This window comes from Gymnoscopelus microlampas (assembly GCF_963454915.1).
Source record: "Gymnoscopelus microlampas genome assembly, chromosome: 3".
NCBI classification, from domain to species: Eukaryota; Metazoa; Chordata; class Actinopteri; order Myctophiformes; family Myctophidae; genus Gymnoscopelus; species Gymnoscopelus microlampas.
The window spans coordinates 59,904,591-59,920,848 of NC_139940.1; the positions used below are offsets into that span (position 1 = coordinate 59,904,591).

General features: G+C 41.5%; 1 pseudogene across 1 annotated transcript in view; it reads right to left on the bottom strand.

Annotated features, from left to right (window-relative positions):
- The window catches only part of LOC311041956 (polyunsaturated fatty acid lipoxygenase ALOX15B-like), a 54,303-nt pseudogene extending 38,462 nt beyond the window's left edge, over positions 1–15,841 (bottom strand). The window contains exons 1-4 of the transcript in view: positions 15,798–15,841; positions 6,770–6,876; positions 5,498–5,667; positions 1,681–1,824 (exon numbers count right to left, since the gene is read on the bottom strand). The product of the transcript in view is annotated as a polyunsaturated fatty acid lipoxygenase ALOX15B-like (transcript). The remainder of the gene's footprint in view (positions 1–1,680; positions 1,825–5,497; positions 5,668–6,769; positions 6,877–15,797) is intronic.
- Positions 15,842–16,258: the final 417 nt, after the last annotated feature.

Here is a 16,258-nt window from a genome sequence, read left to right on the forward strand (position 1 = left end):
GTGCTATGGTAAAGCGTAGGATAATGACGTAAGAAGGTTATGTTAACCACACACGGTCTATATGATCAAATATAGATAAGTGTGCGGACCCCTCGTCATTCGCGTAAAGTAATTTTGTGTACTATGTGAAACATAGGAACGTTTAGTCTAGAATCTCGTCATGGCAGTGGAGACGGGCGCTCTAACAGACTATAGTTAGAGTGGCACGCTCAAGCCCTGAAAAGCTTCCCCGTTCAAAAGTTTAGAAAAACGGAAATAAATCATGAGCTATATAAGTGACCAAGTATCACTTGGTATTTTTACTTCCGGGTTGCATAATGATGACATCACTGTCGAATCCTTTGGTGTCATGAACCTAGGCTGGTGTGTTTACCACATACAGCAGGACAACGCGGTGTAGTGTGCCCGTCGCCGTTTGTTTTTGTGTTTGGGATGTACATGGCACGTGAAGGACGGACATATTGTGATGCAGACATGACAGAAGTGAAAGCAACGGCCTGGGTGGAAGAAAAGAGGTACGTAAGAAGGGGGGGTGGGGGTTGAAGCGAAGGACCTGCTTGTGTGTTGTTGTGGAGATGCGCAGAGTTCAATGGCCACCCCTTCGTGTTGTTTCGGCTCTGGCCGCCGCCGTTCGGTGTCGGTGGTGCGCACGGTAAACGGTACGAAACTGTCTCCCCTTCCGTTGTGTCCGTAATGTGGTGAGTAGAATTAATTATGTTGCGACGTGGGAAATATGCAGTGAGCAATGAGAGGTGCCCTACCCAACGCGTAAATTCAGCGTGCACGTTGTGGCGGGTGGCACGCGGATGCCACATAGTCGGAGAAAAGGTCTGTCGGATTAACGCATGCCTCCCGTGGCGGGTTGCGCGTAGAGATGTAGTTGTTGTGTTTAATGGCGTCAGCGGAGGGGCGGAAGTCGGTCCTCGATTATAGTATTAGATATGACATGATTATTGTTGTTGCTCATAAAGTACTATGAGTAGGCCTATTTATAAGGTCTTATAACTATATTTAGTTAAAAAGTACTCAAATAAAAATACTCATTATGCACAATGTCCTATTTCACAATTTTCCAAATGTATATTAAATCTTTTGAAAATAGCAGATCTCCAAGCTCACAATGCATTGCATCGCAACCACTGTGAGCTTGTAGATCTGCTATTTTCAAATGGCTGAAATGTACGCACACACACACTGGTTGGGTCAAACGCTCTTCCCAAAACATGATTTACTATTCTGTCCCTATCGGTACATAACTCGGACGGCGCTGAGTAGGCTCGAGAGGCACCACCGAGTGAGCTAAAGCGAGCGAGTTGCCGTGCCGAACGTTGCCTCCGTCATGGTCCATAACTGTAATTAATCGCCGGAAAAATTATAATCCGTGGTGTTCGGTAAAACACCGCAGCAAAAGTCATGGTGGGATTCGATCATGGAGAGTTGGGAATGAGAGTCCAATGTTTAACAAGCACGCAACCAAGTCAATGGATATGAAGGTGTTTTCTCTATTAGAATTTCACACCTTGTTTCTTTGGTGTTTCGACCAGACGGGGCGTCCTGCTTCTTTGGTGTTACTTTCGACCAGGCGGGGCGTGGTTCTTACCGAGTTCACAGATGGAAGTAGGTTGTGAGACAAGTGTGAAGCAAGCTTCTTCCATCTGGCGGAGTCAGATTAGTTCTTACCTGAATGGCGATGGGAATCAGTTTGTGGTCAGGTGTTGAGTGCAGCAGCGTCAGTGGAGCCATCAGGTGTTGCTGCTTATCGTTGATGATGTTTGCTTCCACTCCATCCAAGTCCTCGTAGTTACACAGGAAAATGTTGCCATTCTGTTGGAAACATTAACAATGTTAGTATTGCTTCACATTGGACTCATTTAGCCCTGTCACGTATTACACAATCACCTGATTACCATTAGTTGAGCTAATTGCAATTATTTTTTGCATAATCGTTGGAATTGTTTCCATTAAAAATAAATCCAAATATGTTGAAGAATGTTCACAAATTTTCCAAAGCCAAAATCGCTGATCTACAAGCTCACGTGTAACGATACGCAGTTGTAGATCGATTTCTTCTTGCTATTTTCGTACATCTTTTAAAGTATACAATTATTAACTCTTTCATTGCCAAGGACGACTTTTACGACTTTTTTCCCCAAAGGCTCAGACTGCCAAAGACGACTTTTACGACTATTTTGTTTTCAGTGGTTTTCCACCAGATGGCGCTGTTCTCTTACACACATTTTCATCCTCGCCATCTCTCTAAGTGCACTGTGCATATCGGGAGCGAGGGGCGAGGCTCCCCCTTTTGGGCGGGGGCGCGGGCGGGGGCGGGGACTTCTTTCTTCTACAATAGAAGAGTTAGGACGTCACATTCTAATACAACCAAAATACCCAATCTTGGCACCGGCCTCAGTGGCGCACCTCGCTAGTCATTAGACTTCCAACCCACTACCACTGGTAGTGTGGGTTGACTCCCCCTTGGGGTGAAACTTTTTCTGTCATCCGCGGACTACTTTTTTTCGCCGATAAAGTATAGTTTTGGACCATGACGGAGGCGCGCCGACTCAGCAGACCTTGAGGCTGAGGAGTCGCGCCCGAGCGCCTCCAGGCGCGAGTGCCCGCGACGACCAGCCGATGGTCTGCTAGTCGACTAAGCGCCGTCTGAGTTATGTACCGATAGGGACAGAATCGTAAATATTTTTGGTGGGGACTGCGTTTGCCCCACTGACTGCGTTTGCCCCAACTGCCACTCAAAGTGACTACTGGCCAATCACAGTGCGTCTCAACTTCCGGGTACACAAGGTGCACATTAAGAAAGCTGGCTTCATCCTCAAGTCTCCACCACCATTGACTTCCTGTTTAGCGTATTTGGGGATTTTTTTTTTCTCCCTGCATTCTCCCTGCACCGGGGGGTCAAAATAACTTTTTTTTGTCTTTCTCGCGGAAGCAGAGTGAAACCCTCCGTGTTTAGAAACTGTCAGGGAATCGATCATACTGGATATAAATATTCTGTGACTAGTTGAAAAGTTAAAATCGCTGGCAGTGGGCAATTTATTTATGTATTTAATCTTGCAGTGAAAGAGATAAGGATATGGCCTGTTTTAGCCAAAGTATATGATTTATTTTGATTATTGGTACCGGTCATTGACAGTCATCTCTTCGTAAGCTATTTGTCATGTTTTCTTCCTTGTGCAATTTCTTTTAGCTCTGTAAGGCAAAAAGAAATGTATTTATTGTTTTACGTCAAAGCAAAAAAAGTGATGCCTTTGACGAGTTCATTTCATTAAGCTATATATGAACAAAAGGGGTTCTCAAAGTTTTTTTACGTTACATCGCAAAAATGTAAAATTTAAATTTAAAAAAATCTAAATTTAACTGCGAGAGTACAGATGGAACCAAATGGACTCGTGGTCCTGTGTACCCTATCGCTCTCGGAATAACAAAAACAGCCAAAATGGCTCTTTTAAAGGAAAATTTTGGACTAAAGTTTTCCTACCTTTTCTATGACGTTATGATATCTTAGGATGAATGGTACAGTAGAAAACAGAACACTATGCAACCAAAAAAAACAAAAACAAAAACAGAAGTCTCGCTAGACGAGACTGAAATCTCGAGATTTCAATCTCGTCGAGACTTCTGTTTTTTGAGTGGTGCCAACCACTCCTATACGTGACTTTGTCCGTGTGTGTGTGTGTGTGTGTGTGTGTGTGTGTGTGTGTGTGTGTGTGTGTGTGTGTGTGTGTGTGTGTGTGTGTGTGTGTGTGTGTCTGTCCGTATGAGCACGACCTCAGCAAGCAAACTCTCCCCTGTCAGGTGATAAGAAGGTCAGTTGGCTCTCATGCATTGAAAGAGGCATGAGCTCGGCCCTGGCCTCCCTAGGCTGGCAGAAGGATTACATAGACAATTGGCACTGGGTGTAAAAAATGGGGTTAAAAAATCGTGGGATAAAGAATTTAGGGGGAAAAAAAAAAACGTTTTACTCATTGTAATTCATTTTAAGTATTTTTAGTCAATTGATTTTCTGTTAAAGGAGTAGTTCACCCCAAAAAATGACTTATTTTCTATCATTTACACACCTCATGAAGCATTGAATTCATGGCGATATTTTAGTTTTCATCACATTCCTATAGCCAATAATTTGATAACCAGCGATCTGTCCAGTAGGAGACACAAAGAGTCTCTTTTGTGTCTCCTACCGGATACATTAGCATCTTTAATATTATCATAAAATTATTGGCTCAGGAATGTGACAAAAATTAAAACAACTCAGTGAATTCAATGTTTCATGGAGGTGTGTACATGATAGAAAATAACTCATGTTTGGGTGAACTACTCATTTAAGTATTATTTAATCACTTTGTTTACTGTAAGTATTTTCTACTCATTTTAACAACTTTAAGTATTTTTTTTTATTTTTATTTTTTATTTTGAGTATTTTTTACACACTGTAGTACATTTTTTGTCACTTTGGTTACTTTTGAGTGGTGCCAACCACTCCTATACGTGACTTTGTCCGTGTGTGTGTCCGGGTGTCCGTCCGTATGAGCACGACCTCAGCATGACCTCAACAGCTGCGGCTGATTGCAACACAAAGATGCAACCAGTTACACTAATTATACACAAACAAGAGTGCAACACACACACACTTTTGAGTAAAAATACTTAAACTGAGTAAAAATACTCAAAATGAGTCAAAATACTTAAAATGAGTAAAAATACGTAAAAGCTGTTAAAATGAGTAAAAACACGTAACAGGCACCACTCTCTTCACACTGGGTGTGATTTTTACTTAAATTGTAGATTGGTCATTTAAGTGTGTGTGTGTGTGTGTGTGTGTGTGTGTGTGTGTGTGTGTGTGTGTGTGTGTGTGTGCGCGCGCACGTGTGCTGAGCCAGCCTGTGACCGTCATGGATGAACTTCAACATAGTACAACAAAGTGAGAAAGTGCATATTTGCACTTTCTCACTTTCCTTTTTGGCATCTACATAAACGTTCAGATTTCAAATATGAAGTGCTTAGCCCATGGCCACGGATGTTACAATTGTGTATGGGCCCTCAGAAGTACCTGTATCTTCTGTATTGTTCAACAAAAAGCATTTTAATATGATCAGTGGCATTTTCTCATAGAGTTATAATGTATCAGAGAGCAATACACCTCCCAACCGATAGGGTCACGTAGTTGAAAGCATATGGAGAAAATATGGAGAAAATGACCTCAGATCGGATTAAAATGCTTTTTATTGAACAATACGGATAATACGGGTACTTCTGAGGAGCCGTACACAATTGTAACATCCGTGGCCATGGGGTAAGCATTTATATTTTAAATCTGTTTCTGTATAGATGTCCGGCCCAAAAAGGTTGAAAGTGCAACCACTGTGTTGAAGTTCATCTAAAAGACAACGGTAGATTCGGCCATACTCCCAAATACCTATATTTGTGTCCCAAAGAATAAAGAATCAGTTCACTATTTAAGAAAAAAAAAAAAAAAAAAAAGCACCTTCATTTCTTGTTTTAAGCAGCTCCGCCCACCCTGGAGGCTCAGCATGTCATCGGTGACAGGGAAGTTGTCTGGTAGGGCTGAACAGCGGCGGATCAACATGGGGTTGACACCATTAAGGAACTGGTAGCCGAAGAAAGCATCCTCTTTCCATTGGCTCTGCACATAGTCTGGAAGAGAGATGGAACTCTGCTTTTGTTTAGTTTACTGTTCAGCCAAGCAGCATCCATTTTGCATTGTTTAGAACAAAGTTGACTTTTTTCTTTCTTCACCATGTCTATGTGTCATTATCACTGTGCAAATACAACATTTTAAATGCTAAACATGTATCTATTCCATTTTACCAGCCTAACTATGAACTTAAATGAATGTAAACCATGCATAATAAATAAAATTGGTTTTACACTGAACCATCATAACTATAATTATGCTCTTAGATGGCCAATAAGGACAAGCTGTAATTGCTGAAGCCCCACCCCCTCTGTATTCCTATTGGCTGGGCTTTAAACAGCCATAATCCAGTTCCCAGCATGCTAAATGCCCCAAATTTGGTAGGTGCTCTTAGACGGCCAATGGGGACAGGCTGTAATTGCTGATGCCCCGCCCCCTCTGTGTTCCTATTGGCTGGGGTTTAAAAAGCCATAACTCCAGTTCCCATTATGCTAAATACCGAAACTTGGTGGGTGGTCCTTCCAATTTCATCAAAAATGACCAGTTCCGGGTTTGCCGTCCTATTTCCAGTTTGTCGGATTGCCTAGAATTTAGAAACCCACACACTCTCTGAGGGGTGTGGAGTTCAATGGTGTAACCCGAAAGTAGACCCCTACCTCCCGAACACAAGGTCGCACAGGTATGACAGTGGACCTGGGTGCAGCAAGCGAATCGCTGCTCGGCAGCAGCGTTATAGCAGTGTTTAACACTTCAAATGGCGCAACATAGGACTAGGTATGAAGGCCATGTAGCGGCCTGAAAATCTAGTAGGGTTAAAGTGGTTAAACTGATTTTGATGCTATATTAACCATTTAAACCCTAGCATCCGTATCGTGGGGGAAATAGCAGATCGACAGACAAGCTCTTGTCGATCAGCTATTCAGTGAAAGCTTTCCCCAGAATAACAGAAAACAGAAAATACACTGGTATAGAGCCTTGAGGGACTCTACGCAACCATATGGGGTTTAAGTGGTTAACCTATTGCTAGTGACCCCCTGGAACCCCCTCAATGACCCCTGGGGGTCCCCAGACCACACTTTGAGAACCACTGGAATAGCCAACCTGCAATTTTAGTTGATTTGATGGAAGATGGAACTCTGGCAATGGCGTTAATGTTGTTCCAGTTGTCCCTTTGGTTGATCAGAGCATTCAGTTCCAGCTCCGCCAGACTGGGGAGTGAAACAAGCACAAAGTTTAAAATAGAGGAGAGGACTGCTTCAAAACTAAAACATAAAAGAACATTACAAATGCATTCAACATTAAACTGATAACTACTTCTGTGTCAACTGGCTAGGCCTTCAAGTGCCAAGATGTGAACTTTTCAATGGGTGAGAGATTAACCATGGCCAAACCTGTGTGTACATGTGTGACATACACACAGACAGACAGACAGACAGACAGACAGACAGACTAGTGTTTAACACCGGGATTCCCGGGAATTCTGGGTTTTTTACCATCCCGGGAATTCACCTCGGTTCCCGGGCTTCCCGTTTTTTTTTTTCTTGTTAGAAATGAATACTAATTAGTAGAAAGGCCTATCTACAGCGTGGAGGAATTACTATTACTATTATAATTAGGCAAGTTACTTGCCACGTTGCCGACCAGGGCAGGGTCCCATCGTCCCGTTGTGAACCAATATGGGACGCACTGAATGTAACAGTAGGCTAATGAACAAAATAAAACACAAGTGGCCGTGATGCCCCATGCCTGCCCTGCGCAGTGCGCACGCTGATTTCACTGTTTCCTCTGCTGTCAATATAGTAGACACCAGTTGACTAGTTCATATTCAACATCATCAAGTGAAACGCTGCATAAAAAGTAGGTAGGTTTGATCGAGCCTATATTCCAGCTTAAAATGCGCGCAAGCCAAGCAATGCTTTTGATAGAGAGAGAGACGACAGACCGGAGAGCTGGAGAGAGAGAGAGCAAGAGAGAGCGCGTGCGAGAGAGAGCGCGTGCGAGAGAGAGAGAGAGAGAGAGAGAGAGAGAGAGAGAGAGAGAGAGAAAGTATTAGACCGATGTGGTCCGATTTTTGTATCATCATTAATGTAGCCTACCCTACCTACACTTGCATTTTAGAACGTTCAAACCACCATTTTACTAGAACTACCCAGTAGAACAAGTGAACTGCACAACAGCTGTCTGTCTCATTGATTGTCAGTGCTGGCAGCGCATGCATGTGCACATCAAAATCACACTACAACAAAACCCCACATTTGATCAACAACAAAATATAGATTAATAGACAACATACAGCCAACATCCCCAAATGGAGTCTTATAATATCCAGCAAGTAGCCTAATATAAATTAATACCTGCAAACAAATGACAAGTTTAGGCTATCAAATCAATATCCTACAAAAGTAGAGATAAACTGTGACCTCACCGGCGCTCTGATGGACAATAAATAAATAATCCCTTTGCACATTCTCTTGTCAATAATGATACAAATGGAACGTTTATTTCAGCAGCTGGAGTTTGACATTGTTTGAGTGCGTTTTGAGCGCAGCTCCTAGTTTAAGTTAATTGTCTTCACCCGCTGCTGCGCAACAAGGCAGATCTCCGCCAGGGCAGGGCTCCGTACTATAGGCTATTATATTTATATATTATATTTATATGATTTTTAAAAAATCAACTTAAGTCATTATTAGTGCAAGTTCATAGGTGGACACAATAGGGACATTTGGGCACCTCGGTGTAAAATTGGCTATTTAAGTATCTACATATAAATGCATTTTAGTGGGCACTTTTTTTTTTTACCCTTTAACGGGAATTCCCGGGAAGCCCGGGAAAAGGTCTGAAAATTCCCGGGAATTAAAATTAGCTATTTCCCGGAAAATGTTAAACCCTAAGACAGACAGACAGACAGACAGACAGACACACAGACACACACACACACACACACACACACACACACACACACACACACACACACACACACACACACACACACACACACACACACACACACACACACACACACACACACCATTCACACATTACACTCTTCAATTCAACACTAGTGTCAAGCATGTTCGTATAGGCTATTTTGTATCCGTTATTTGCATTTAGATTTATATTTAATATTTAGATGTAAATGGCATTCAGCATTTCTTTCAATATTTACTTTATATTAAAGGGATATTTCACTATCAAACATGTTTGGGGAAATGTTAACATCTACTCAGGCTTTTGTGAGAACGTTTTATGGTATTTTTTGTTTTTAGATATTTGATATTCATTTTATCAGACACCCCCCATCTTCCTATACAAACCCATACTAACTTAAAACTCCATTTTAACCATGAAATATTCATCGAAAACACCCGTCCTTGTAGTCCAGGGCAAACTAGCGGTTCACATCAAAGTAATTGTAAGAGATTTTTTTTTCTTCACAGACCATTTCTATGAAGTCAGTACAACATACTAAAAGTCCTAAGACATTTTGGTAATGTGTTTAATTGGTATCAATCCAAAAAGGCCAGCAATTATTGTCAAAAAATCATAAAATGATGATAACAAAACATACTTATTCACAAAGCATTTCTATGAAGTCACCAGAACAACATACTAAAAGTCCTAAGAAATCCTAGTTGCGGAAATATGTTTAATTGGCATCAATCTAAAATGGCCACCAATTATTGTCAAAAAGACATATAAAATGATGGTGAGTAAAATTGTCATTTGTCTGAGATTTCAATTAACTTCCAATTACATTTTGAGGTGAAGAATTAAGATAAAATATCAAAAAATATATTTTAGCCATTTTTTAACCAATATAACATAACTATAGGGTGTTATTACCAGATATTCTAGCAGCATTTCACATCAAAGTAATTGTAACAGAATGTTTTCACCATACATTATTTCAATGAGGTGTCCAGAACAACATACTAAAAGTCCTAAGAAATTCTATCCTGTGGAAGTATGTTTAATTGGCATTAATCAAAGATGTCCAGCAATATTGTTAAAAAGCCATATAAAATGATATTGTGTAATGTATGGAGAAAAACATTATTTCACAATTAGGCTACTTGTATGTGAAATGCTAGTTATAACTAGCCTGGGATCCAGCCTGATTCACTACGTTCAGCTGATTTGTTTCCCTCACTTCGCTTAGCAGTCTGGCCAGCCTCCTTTTCGACTTCGTATTTTAATGACGTAGACAACAAGTCAGAAAGTGACTTGAGTTTTACATTGGACAACACTGCCCCCCCCCCCCCCCCCCCCACACACAGACCAATCAGAAGCCGTGGTTCCTTCTCTCCCGTCTGTGCAGAGGCTTTCCAGACTGTATAGCGAATGAGAAACAAAATCCGCCAAACGTAGCGAAGCAGTCTGGATCCCAGGCTAAGTGATAACACCCTGTAGTTCTGTTATATTGGTTAAACATTGGCTAAACTATTTTAAAAACATATTTTATCGGAATTCCTCTCCTCAAAATGTATTTGGAAGTCAATTCAAATCTCAGACGAATGAAAATTGGACTCTTGGCATTTTGGATTGATGCCAATTAGATGCCAAATATCAACATATTTCCACAACTAGGATTTCTTAGGACTTTTAGTATGTTGTTCTGGTGACTTCATAAAAGTGGTCTGTGAAGAAAAAAATTCAATTACTTTGATGTTGAGGTCCCACATTTGCTAGTTTGCCTGGACTATTGGTTCTGGTGACTCATATTGCCCTCCTAATACGTGAGGGACCGTGTTTTTTTTCATTTATTTATCATTTTGTTTTTCTTATAAATGTATTTCTTTTTTAAATAATACAATAAAACCATAAATACAATGAATGAAAAAAGTCGTCGAAAAAACATGGCCCCTCACATATTAGGAGGGCAGTATGAGTCACCAGAACCAAGGATGGGTGTTTTTAATGAATCTATCATGGTTAAAATGGAGTTTGAAGTTACAGTTTGTGTAGGAAGGGGGCGTGTCTGATAAAAATGAATATCAAATATCAAAATACTAAATCAAGCAACTTTAAAAACTGTCCGGGGTTCTCACAAAAGCCGAAGTAGATGTTAAAATGACCCCAACCATATTTGAAAGTGAAATATCCCTTTAACATGAAACAAATCCATATACAATACTTGTGACGCAGCGTAAACAATGTCCTCTCATACAATAGTCAATAGTAAATTATTCACCTCTTAGCTGCAGTGTAGAGAAACTGTGTCATCTTGGTGAAGGAGAAACGGACTTCTAAAGGCATATGTAGAGGACCATCACTCTTCATGCAGTGAGGAATGCCGTCTAAATATACAGCCCACCTATGGAGGGAGAGAGAACAGTCAACTGGCTTGGAAGACCTTGGGTAATTTGACCAGACAAACTTGAAGTTATATATATTATATCAGTGATTCTTCATTTTTGATTTCCAGGACACCCCTGTTTGACATGTGTAGCCAGGCCATGAACCGCTATTTGATACGTCTTTTGAATCTGTATTCATTACTCTGAGAGTGTAGCGACCATTTGGACCCCTGGAGGTCCACAGACCCAACATTGAGAACCAGTATGTCACATAACATCAGACTCACCGATGGACCTGCTTTCTCTGCTCCAGTTCTTCTTCTCTGCATTTTTTGGCCGAAGGTAGTTTGTCCTCAAAGGGTAACAAAGCTGAAAGGGAAAAAAATATATATATATAGTGTTGGTAACAGGTTTAGAACCTTAACCCATTAAGACCTGAGGCAGATTCTAAAAATGTCTACTACATTTCTGAAAAACTTCTGTTTCAGTGGTTCTCAACCTTTTTCATGTCAAGGACCCCCCAAATTATATGTATTTGGCCGTCGGCCCCCATCTCAAAATATTTTTTTCCAAGGACCCCATGCAGAAGCAAAGATTTTAGATATATATAATATATATATATAAGATATATATAAAGATAAAGATATACTGTATTGAAATACTTTTTTTTACATTTTTGCACATAATATTTTTTCAAAAATAACAGATCTACAAGCTCATAATGCGGCACAAAGACGTGACGTGCTATGGGCTTGCATATCTGCTATTTTTGAATAGCCAACCAATGTGCTATATATTATCATTAAAAACGGAATACCAATGTGTTAAGTGATAAGTTTTGACGTAACCGGGAATTACACAATTAGCGTATTTAACATGACTTCATAAAAGTCAGGCTAACTGACTTTCAGAGGAGGTCCTAGGCTGTGGATGTGGATATGATTGTGGAGTGTTATTACGGGGCCAGGCTTCCAGCATGGACCCGTATGTTATTGGCATTATTCCGTTTCTTCTTCTTCTTCTTCTTCTTCTTCTTCTTCTTCTTCTTCTGCCGTTTTTGACAGTTCTGGCTGAACCGTGCAGTCGCTTTTTATGAAACTCGGCCATATGGTAGATGGTCATGAAAAACGATCAAAAAATAAATCTCACAATCTTTCGTCAAAAGGTGGCGCTATAGCACTCAGTTGAAAATGCCAACTTTGAACAGGTACAACTCATGCCCTGTTTGACCTACAGCCATGAAACTTCGATGCACACATGCGTCTCCTCATGCTGAACAACTTTCACACTCTGACTTTTGACCTCTGACCTTTAGATCTCCCACCATTTTGAATTATATGAAAAACAGTTAAAACCTATCTCCTCCTGGGATTTTTGAGTAATCTGCACGAAACTTTTTACACATGAACTTTGGACCTATGCCAAAAAAACGTTTGCAAAATATCTTCCATAAGTGAAAAAATGAAGCTTTAATGAGCCAATGAATATTGCAGTTTTATGACAATTATTCATCTGCCCCTAACACATACATGCAGACTTACCATTCTTTGAAACTTTGCAGAAATGTAAAGGGCCATTCCAAGTATCACTGAAACCAATCTTACTCCAATTGGTCAAACGGGGGCGCTATAGCAATTTTTTGAAAATGCAAACTTTAAACAGGCAAAAGTCATGCCTCGTTTGGCCGACAGCCATTAGACCTGCTTACACATGTGCCTTGACTAATGAGGAACACATCTATCACGTTGACCAGTAAGCACCGCCCTTAGATTGTCCGCAATCTTGAGCAGTTTGAAAAACACTTAAACCCAGGATTTTTCAGCTATTTGCGTGACACTGTATGATCAGTGTGATCTCTTTTTTCAGAGGTTTGTCTGTTGGTCCAATAGCGTCCCGCTTAAGTGTATGTCTCACAACCTCAAGGTCACAGGTTCAAGCCTCACTTGGTGCAGACTTCATCTAAGTTGCATTTCACACAACATGACTATCAATGAATACATTTGCAATTGTTAAAGATAACATGAAATACTTAATTGAGTGTTTTTTACATACTTCATTGTGAAAATAGCTGATCTACAATCTCACAACTTTTCAGATAGCAATGAGAGTATGTTTTTTCAATGTATAACATACTTCATCGTGAAAATAGCCGATGTACAATCTGACAACTTTTAATGGTTTGTGAGCTTGTAGATCGGCTACTTTCACTAGTTTTGGTTCTTAGGAGATGTACAATTTCTTCATTGGTAAATGGTTTGTGAACGAGTGATCTTTGTGTTAGTGAAACAGGGGCTTGGGTCATGACAGAAGGCAAGAGTTTGTGATCCTCAACAGACAATATCAGCCTGGACAAAGCTATAGCACTATAGGTAGTGTTGCAGCTACCTAAGAGTGCCTCACGACCGCAATGTTGCCTCTCTCTCTCTCTCTCTCTCTCTCTCTCTCTCTCTCTCTCTCTCTCTCTCTCTCTCTCTCTCTCTCTCTCTCTCTCTCTCTCTCTCTCTCTCTCTCTCTCTCTCTCTCTCTCTCTCTCTCTCTCTCTCTCTCTCTCTCTCTCTCTCTCTCTCTCTCTCTCTCTCTCTCTCTCTCTCTCTCTCTCTCTGAGGGTCGGCCATAGCTGAGTGGTAGTGAGCCCGCCTAGGGAGCCAGAGGCTCTGGTTGACCCAGGTACGATTCCAGGCCAGGTCAGCAAATGTGTCGATGAAATGAAATTTGTCCCTGAGCAAGACTCTTAACCCCTAATTGCTCACAGGCCCTCATTGGAAACAAGACCGCAAGGACTTTCATGAACTGACCTGTTAAAGGAATTATCATTTCTCTTTCTCTCTCCTGGCCCCGTATTATCGCTGCTTGCAGCTATATTTATAGTTGTTATTGTCATTATTGGACACTTTGAAACACTGTCTCTCAACTAACGACAACGAGCTTTACTTGTCCAGTTCTGCCCTCCTTTGCCTTGGTAGCAAATAGCTCCTTCTGAACCAGGGGCCTCACCTACAGACAACAATACATTACTCTGTTCTTCTAGAAGAGACACTGTAGCTTCACCTACAGACAACAATACATAGTTACATTACACTGTTCTTCTAGAAGAGACAATGTAGCTTCACCTACAGACAACAATAGTTACATTACTCTGTTCTTCTAGAGGATACACTGTAGCCTAACTTACAGACCAGAATACACATCAGTTACATTGACATGTTCTTCCATACAGATGTGATCACAGTCACACTGATGGTGAGTATTTGTGATAGAGTAGCTGTAGCTGGCATCCAGAGATGGGATATAAGTGGGATATAAAGTATAAGTACTTTGTAACTGTAACAAAGTACTTTTTTTCAGGTATCTGTACTTTACTCAGTATGTATTTTTCAGACTACTTTTTACTTTTACTCGTTACATTTTAACACAAGTATCTGTACTTTCTACTCCGTACATTTTCAAAACAGAACAGGCTTGTTACTTAGTTTTAATGCTAAATATTAATGTTGGGCGGCAGATCAGTCGAAAAGATCTGCGCTCATGCGTGCAGTCGCCGTTACGTCAGCTGCTATATCTTGCCAGAGTGTGGCCAGAGTGTGACCATAGAGTGTGACACATACTGCAAATGTGTATCTACTTCCTGTAACTAGACTAAAACATAACACTAGTGTTGACTAATCATATTAATATATTACAAGATGCTCTTATAAGGGGGGCACGGTGGCGCAGTCGGTAGCGCTGTCGCCTCACAGCTAGAAGGTCCTGGGTTCGATTCCCGCCGGGGACGCTGTGGGTGCTGGGGGCGTGTCTTCTCCTCCGCGTCATCAGCGCCCATACCCTAGGTGGGGGTTGGCGAAAGGGCCTACTCTGTGTGGAGTTTGCATGTTCTCCCCGTGTCTCCTAGGGTAGTTAATACCCTCACAAAGACATGTAGTAATCCTGGTCACTATACTGCCTCCCGCTGGTCAGCCGGGGCGCCTGATGGAGGGGAAGGGAACTGGTTGGAATAACGTGTTCCTTCCACGCGCTACGTCCAACCAGGGAAACTCCCCCCTGTCGGGTGACAAGAAGGTCAGTTGGCTCTCTCCCTAGGCCCTGGCCTCCCTAGGCTGGTGGGGGGAGTGTAGTGCCCAGGATCACTTAGCAAATTGGCACCGGGTGAAAAAAAAAGGGTTACAAAATCGCGGGACAAAAATTATAGAGAAAAAACAAAAACAAGATGCTCTTATTTTGAAATTTGAAATTTTCCTCGTTTTTAGAGGAAGTGTGTTGTGTTAGTGCTGCCTTCAGGACGCTAGACGCCAGACACGGAGGAAATATAAACAACTCTCACGTGGAATATAAACGCGAGATTCGGGCCAAAATTCATATTTTACGATATGAAACATGCTCCTATGACTTAAACAATGTACAGTATACACGATGGAAGTGCGTTCTTTTTTAACCTACGAAGCATTAGGTAGAGTAGTGGTTATTAATTATCTCATTATGCTAAGACGTACCTAATCCAGACTGAGAGATTTACAGTAAGCAAGGTAAACACGAGGTAATACATCAAATGCATTGAGATCTAGGAGGTAAACCAAGACCCTATCATCAGTCTAAACAGTAGAATATAAAAAAAATATTCGTTTCAGGGGCCCCCAGAATCTATGTCCCCCTCCTTCCTGACTCGGGGCACCTCCCTGTCTCCCCCACTTCTCTGAGGGGTCATGCGTCATTATTGCACAACATTTGTTCCTTCTTAACTCTCAGTGGACCACACAGAAAGCACACAGACATGTTTATCTAACGTCTTTGCTAATCTCCTTCACATTTTGGACGGCTTCGCTTGACATCAAACTCACCTCTCCCCTAGTTTCACCCCCACTTCTGCTATCATTTCATTCATACTAGTATGGGCTTTTCACTTGTCCTCATCCAAACCCTCTCTCCATCACAACCCTGGGAAAGCAATTAGTGTGTTCAGCTGTCCTTTTACGACTCCCAGATGTTTGCTGTGTCTCTCTGCTCTTCTCTATCCTGCTAACCTCTTCTGTGGTCCTCCCTAACAGAATATCCAGATGTTTGCTGTCTCTACTGTTTCTACCATTACGGCCGGGGAAGCATCTGCGCTGTTAACCCTTACTTGCTCCTACGCCTGCGAGGTCGTCGAGGCTGGCTTATGGGGCTGAGGTGTCTCCCAACCCGACAAATCGTCTGGATGCCCACCGTTGGGCCCATAAACATAACACACACACACACACACACACACACACACACACACACACACACACACACACACACACACACACACACACACACACAC